General features: G+C 41.5%; 1 long non-coding RNA gene across 2 annotated transcripts; it reads left to right on the top strand.

Annotated features, from left to right (window-relative positions):
• The first annotated feature begins 987 nt into the window (after positions 1-987).
• On the top strand, positions 988-3,622 carry LOC310681709. 2 transcript variants are annotated; one of them, XR_014513536.1, is made up of 2 exons: positions 988-1,080; positions 2,697-3,622. It is a non-coding gene; the product is annotated as an uncharacterized lncRNA (long non-coding RNA). The 2 variants fall into 2 exon arrangements; XR_014513537.1 differs by having other exon boundaries at positions 995-1,080; positions 2,648-3,622.
• Positions 3,623-7,415: the final 3,793 nt, after the last annotated feature.

Genomic DNA, 7,415 nt, shown 5'->3' with positions numbered 1-7,415 from the left:
TTCATGAAACTCTATGTGCAATTATACTGTAGAGGAATTAAATCCTGCAGCCTCTATGGAAAACCTGACAAATATATAAAGGGGAAGAGGGACCACCAGCATTCTAATATGAAAGAGCAAAAGTAACCAACTGGTATACACCTTGTGGAATTGGGATTCAGCCTGTGATTCTGTTCCCCCGTGATTCCCAGCAACTGGTATTCAGATGCATATTGCTTCCAAGAGTAGAGGAAGAACGCAGCCATCATGAAGAGCAGCCATTGATAAACTTATCATCCAGTAAAATGCTGATGATGTCAGGATGCTGTCCGTGGCTCCCGGCTGGTTGCCCAGAAAAATATAAAGCCAAGGGAAAGTTTCTTACAGTCCTTTTTTATTTCAAACTTTACAGAGAGAGTTTATACAACCAGCCTCTTGGATAATGGCATTGTCCCTGGAGAATTTCCACCGCCCCCACCATCTCTCCCACTTCCTCATTCGTCATCATCATCACCTCCTCCTCTATGGATGCCACTAAGTGCCCTCTGTCTTTGAGCTCTTTGCTCTTCTACTTTTAAGGCTTGGCGGGTTCTGGGAGATGGTGGGTCTGGGATGCTTTCTGGCTCTCCCATGATTTCCCAACTTTCCCCCTCATCTGCCTCTGAGCTGCTACCTCCCTCAACCCCCTGTTGTAGGGTCAGGATGGGGAGGGGGTCTCCACCATTCCTCCTCTGCTCAGTCCCTGACAATTAGTTTTCTTTAACAGTGGTAGCAGGTTTTCAGATTATACAGAGCTCTTCTTCAGGCTTTGATTATGAGCGCAAAAAATGAACATCCAGTAGTCTAGATAGAAACAACTGGGTAGTCAGGCTGATGGTTACTTGGTTGCAGAAGTTTACTGGTCATTGCTGTTGGCATGGAGATAGTCTAAATTGAATGCAAACATGCCATTCTGATGTGTGATGTCACAAAGAGGATATCCTTTAAGTCTTGGTAAAGCCAAAAACAGTTAACAGTCAGACTGACAGCCAAAGACTTCTTTGCTGTCAGACAGTCCCACTTCCTCATTCGTCAACCTCATCACCTCCTCTATGGGTGCTGGTTAGTGTCGGAAATATAAGGATTGATAGTAGTTGTTAATTCTTTCAGAGTTGGATCCCTTTATTTTAAGAGCAGTATCCAGTTGAAGTTGGCATTGTGGGGCAGAGGCACATATCTGACTTCCCAACAGCTGAGTCTCTGTTGGAAGAGGAAGAGAGGGAGGGTCAAGGCAGCTGGAAGGTTGGCATGGTGCAAAACTACTAATAGTAGTGCCAGATTGGCTCTGCCAGTGTGTTTGCACCATGCTGACCTCTCTGCTGCTTTGCCTCTCCACTTCCTGTTAAGAAGCTGCAGCTCAGCTATCAGTAGCTTAAGTAAGCATCCCACCCTCACAAACAGTTGCTACTGCTGTAATCAAATAGTATCAAATAGCACCACAAGCCTAATCTGAACATAAACCATACCAGTTCTTCACTGCTATGACCACTTTGAGCATTGTATCTGATGGTGGCTTGGTTACTTGGCCTACACTGTGCCATACAAGGAGCATATGGGCAAACAAAATTCATCAGGCCAGAGGTGACTGCCCAACAAGACATACATTAAATAATAGAGCCTCTAGATAGTTCAAGGCAGACCATAACTTAGCATCACAATGGAGCTAATGCAGTCTGAACTGAAGCTGATACATTCTCAGAAGAAATGGAGGCATGAAATTGCTGAATTAACCTTTTGCTACACTGAATTAGCTATGTCATCTATCATTGCAGTGGTAGGGTGTGTGTGTGTGTGTGTGTGTGTGTGCATACAGTACTATTCCGCTGAGACAGAATCAATTTTTTTCCTTGTTAAATCAAATGACTATCATAGTCAAACATGCTATGTTAATATTAAATCAAATACGTGTATGAAATCTAACTATATAATCCTAAAAATATTCTGAGTTGTGCGTAGGTGCACCGGACATGAACTTATCAATGTTTAGTATTTTTAAGTCCCTTTGATTGCAATGAAAGCATGGAAGATATCTGTAATCTCACTGAAACCAACAGGAATTCAAAGCACTCTTCTCCACAATTTTCAAGCTGTCATCTCCAGAAATAGGGTGATGTCAGGGACAGGAGGGACACGAGGAGTGGGGGGGGGCTGTGGGCAGAGAGGACAGAAGAGGAGGATCTAGGGGAAGGGGCCAATAATTTGTTGGTTCTGTGCCACCCATGCAGCAGCTGCTGGTTGTGGAAGAAGAAGGGGGTCAGGAGCAGGAGACAGGGCAGGCAGAGACAGAGAGAAGGAGGAAAGAGAAGAGATGCAGAAGGTCCTGGGACCAGGAGAGCCTGCAGAGCTCTGGGAGAGGGTTGTGTCTGAGGAATTCCCTGAGTTCCCCCCCCCCTCCATTGTCTCTCTGTTCAAGAAGAGGCTTGAAGTGAAGGGAACAGCTTGATCTGCTGTTGAGGTGGAGCCTCTGAGGGCTTGAGCGCACCACGTCAGCCAATGGGGGTTGAGAAGGAATGGGGGTGGAGCTAGGCTGTTGCTCCAACTGTCTGAGCTAGGGCCCAGGTCTGCAGTCATGGGTTGTCTAGGCAACTAGTTAGTGGGAATAATGCTGTGTATATTACTTGAACTTTAGGAGCTGATGAAACTGAGTGCTTTGTCAAGAAAGAATTAATTCCCCATAGCTTCAGACACCTCTCAAGACATCATCGCCAAACTCAACATGAGGTTTCCTGAGGGCGACAGTAATTCTCAACCTTCAGATGCCAGCTGCCATTTTGAATCAAGATGGTGGCCCAACGATGACTTTGGCATGACTCTGCCCCCTTTTTGGCACAAATCATCACCAAACTTAGCACAAGGATTCCCAAGGTGAGGGTGACAGATGTCATCAATGTTTAGATTCTGGGCACCATTGTGAATCAAGGTGGCAGACCAAACTGTGACTTTGGCAGGTCTTTGCCTGATTTTTTGCACGACAGGTCCAAACTCACAAATTGCACTATTTTAAAATCACAATATATTTTGTGCTGAACAGGGTTTGGAGCTGCTGTAACTTTATGCTGCCTTAATTTATACTGTCTTCCTTTATGCCAGTGTATTGTGCATAGGAATTTTCCCTAAGTGAACACCATATCTAGAACAAATCCATATTTAGGCATGCCTCAATAACGTGTAACTAGTTGAGCAAGAATGTGGATGTGACAATATGCACATCAGGATGGATAGCTTATTCAAAGCAATGCAGCATGCACAGAATGCATCCTAATCGTGAACACAAATTCAATTTCAATTTGTTCTTGGATAAACTTGTTTATGCTGGTGGATCTCCAAAGCTGGACATTCTTTCAAAAAAAAGGAAAAGATTTTTGACTGTCTCTATTTTGTATTCATTTAGGAGCTCATTTTTCTCCAGTCCGATACTGAAATAGCTGAATGGTAGAATGTTTGATGCTGGAAATTCATTTTTGGTTATTTAATTATGGATGCAAAGGCATTGTTAGGGGAAGAATATTTTATGTCAAGCTTTTATATGATGACTAAAGGGCGGATTGTTCAAACGCCTTTTAAAATAAATGCTTAATGAAATAAAACTTCCTTTTGTACTTGAGTGACAATCTGTTTTTTCCTTGTTTAATCTGCATAATATATTGCTTAGGGTTTGTGTCTTCATAAACAGCCAGCATCAAAACTAACAACAAAGAAGTCTTTGGCTGTCAGATATGTTTTCCTTCCCTACTCCCCATGTTCCCCTCATCCATTTTTATTTTTTTATTTAGTGTGTGAGATTTCTGGAATTTTAATTTTCCTCTTCTATTGATCTCTGTTGTACATTCATAGAAATTCAATAATTAATTAAGTGATTTCTGTGTCGTATGCATGCACAGATGCTAAGCAGACCTGGATCTGATCAGTGCCTTGGGCAGGGGTCCTCAAACTATCTGGCCTGCCAGGGTCCTTAACCCAGCCCATCCAGCAAATACAGAACCTGCCACTGTCTAGCGGGTCTATGTCATAGCTGTCAACCGTCCCTTATTTGGCAGGAAATTCCCTTATCCCAGCGCTGTGTCCTGCTGCTGTCCCTTATTGATTATGTCCCTTAAATTTCCCGGGTTTCAAAGGTAGCAGCTCCTCTCCCTCCCTCCCTGCCGGCCAGGGAGGAGGGAGGCTCCAACTGTGTTGCTTCGCTGCGTTGCTCACCCAATAAGGAGTCTAAGAACGACTGGGGGGTGGAGCTTGCATGCCTTGTGCTGTTCAAATCGGCCATGTTGCCTGGGGGCTCGCCTTTGCTCAGCGCTTCCCAGTGGAGAGGTGACGGTGGTTTTTCTTGCTGCACCCTCTTTGCCATTTTGCTGCGCTTTGGGAACCACCACTTGAGGCTTCGTTTGGCTGCTGGTAAAATGTAAAAAAACGACATGTGGCCATAACTCAAAAACTTGACCTGATTGAGCAAAACCAATGTGATTTTTGGATTCAGCGCATCAGATTCGTCCTAAATCAGCTGAAAAAACGCAGACAACAAATTTGTTGTTGACCAGTGTTATCATTAGCCAAAAGCAGGCGCATACTTCCCACTGAAATACTTATAAGCGTATGTTGATTAAAATCGTTCTTCATTTTAAATATTGTATTGTTTTTTCCTGTTTTTTGTGCACCACAAATAAAATACGTGCAGTGTGTATAGGAATTCGTTCATATTTTTTTCAAACTATAGTCCAGCCCCCAACAATGTCTGAGGGACAGTGAACTGGCCCCCTGTTTAAAATGTTTGAGAACCCCTGGCCTTGGTAAACTAAAAATTCTGCTTTGATCTCCATGGTTCAAAGGTGGGGTATACTAATAATAAATAAAACCAGCTTTCTTATAACCAGGACAACCTGGCAGAAGTCTCAATGCATTGCACTCCAGGCTTGATGATGCCTGCAATTTCCCCAAATTCACGACATTCAGCACAGGTACAAAACCAGAATTTGTATTTCCACTTAATAAATGCACACTTTCAATTTTATCCCAGCATGAGTCCACACCTCAAAAATATTGATCACATTTCTGAATTATTTTCAATTCTGGACATGGGATGAATGAGCAAGCACCAGGGATTTCCTCTCCTGTTTCCATTTTTTGTCAGATTTCTCTGACATCCCTAATTGGGGCCAACATTTTTGGTTTCAAGGGCAACTGGCTGCCTGGTCTTTCGCATCCCCACCTTTTCCATAAGTTTTGTAAGGTGGTAGAAATGGGATTGGGAGCATGAAAGAAAAGATTTGAAGGTAGGTCAAGGTTGATAGCAAAACATTACCAGAAAGGATTACGGAGAGCCATTTCAGAAAGTCATATTTTCAGTTGCATTTATGATATTGCTATTTGCCATACTTTAGGTGTGATTAAACTTTGCCATGTGTAGAAAAAAAATTCTTCCCAAGTCTCTTAACTGCAGAAACAGCAGCCAGTGTGTTTATCAGGAAACCTATTGCAAGGCATCAATAATGCTGTTAATAACACCTCATGTGTTTTCACCTTGTCCCTGCACTGAACCGAGAAACAGAATTATCCAGGAAGACATCAATGCTATTGTTGCAGCTAAATGGGGGCCATTTTTAAACGGCAATGAGGAACAAGTTGAGACACAATAGCCATTGCTTTATTTACTTGTTTAGGGCTGATAGTCATGTACATGTTCCTTAAAATTAAATGCAGACTATGCATTGAAGTAGAGGAGGTGAGCTTTTCATAACAAGAAAAGATTGTTTCGAGGAATGGAGGACGGCCTTGACAAAATTTGTTTGGCAAGGAAAGAAACCTTGCATTAAACACAAACTACTGATAGACAGGAGAGAGAGGAGGATTCGCATTACCAAATTTCAAAATCTATTATGAAGCCAAGTGTCTAATTTGGATTAATGACTGGATTCTATTGGAAAAATTAGATATACTGGACCTAGAGAGCTTCAACAACAGATATGGGTGGCATGCCTATCTAGGATACAACAAAGTAAAAGTCCACAGAGGTTTCACCAATCACATCTTTAGGAGCGCTTTGTATAAGGTGTGGACAACTTGCCAACCGTTATTGGAACTGCATACACCATGGTGGCTGTCACCATAAGAAGCTTTTTCAGTTAAAAAATTAAATATGACAGGGAATTGGGCAACATACAGTGGTACCTCGGTTTACAGACGCTTCAGGTAACAGACTCCACTAACCCAGAAATAGTACCTCAGGTACTTTGCTTCAGGATGAGAACAGAAATTGTGCGGCGGCGGTGGCGCAGCGGCAGTAGGAGGCCCCATTAGCTAAAGTGGTACCTCAGGTTAAGAACAATTTCAGGTTAAGAACGGACCTCCAGAACGAATTAAGTTCTTAACCTGAGGTACCACTGTATAGTCAATTAGTAAGAGAAGAACAAGGCCAACTGAAGTTAAAAGAATTTGAGGAAATAAGGCACCATCTCACAGACTGGCTTCAATACTACCAATTAAACAATGTCTTTACTTTGTTATAAAAAAATCAGGCTTTGGAAAGGAAAAATCGGAACTACAAAAAGTATTATTAAGAAACAATAAAAAAATTATTAACTAAAGTATACGATTTATTATTAGAGTAGGATTTAAAAGATGAACAAATAAAAGAAGTACAGGTAAAATGGGCCCAAGATATCAGACATGCAATCCAATTAGACCAGTGGGAAAGAAAATTGATATAAGAGTCACCGCCTGTTATTCCATAAAAGAGAATATCATGAAGATGTTTTACAGGTAGGATATGACACCATCAAAGATTGCCAAAATATACAAGACCAAATGCATCTTTGCTGGAAATGCATGGAAGCAGAAGGTACTATGATACAGTTATGGTGGGGCTGCAAAAAAGAAAAAAAAGGAAAAAGGAGTTGCATCCATGAGGAACTAAAAAAGATGTTCAGAATCTCTTGGGGGGGGGGACCCTGAGGCATTTTTATTGAGTATAATAGGAAATGAGGTACCCCAAGATAGAAAAAAAAAATTCTATATGCAACTGCAGCAGCCAGGTTACTACTTGCAAAGAATTGAAAAGGAAATTATATACTCACAAAAGAGGATTGGTTATATAAATTATCTGAATTTATAGAATTGGCGAAATTAACTGCAGCAATAAGATATCAAACAAATCAGAAATTAAGGTCACAATGGATATGGTTTGAAGAATATATGAATAAACACTGCTCTAAAGATAGCAAGCTGATATGTTTAGACTAAGCTGTAAAGCTGATCTAGAAAAAAATAACAGTTTAATAAGAGAAGTAAGGTAGATATACATGAATTGCAATGCAAATAAGAACTTTAAGAAAGATGATGAGCACTGGAAGAGGGAAGCCACATGGGTGTGTTATTATTTACCTATTTTATGTATTTTTCCCTTTCCC

The sequence above is a fragment of the Podarcis tiliguerta genome, assembly GCF_965153285.1.
Source record: "Podarcis tiliguerta genome assembly, chromosome: 7".
Taxonomy (NCBI): domain Eukaryota; kingdom Metazoa; phylum Chordata; class Lepidosauria; order Squamata; family Lacertidae; genus Podarcis; species Podarcis tiliguerta.
Note: the sequence above shows the minus strand (reverse complement) of the source record. Positions and strands in the feature narration are given on the sequence as shown.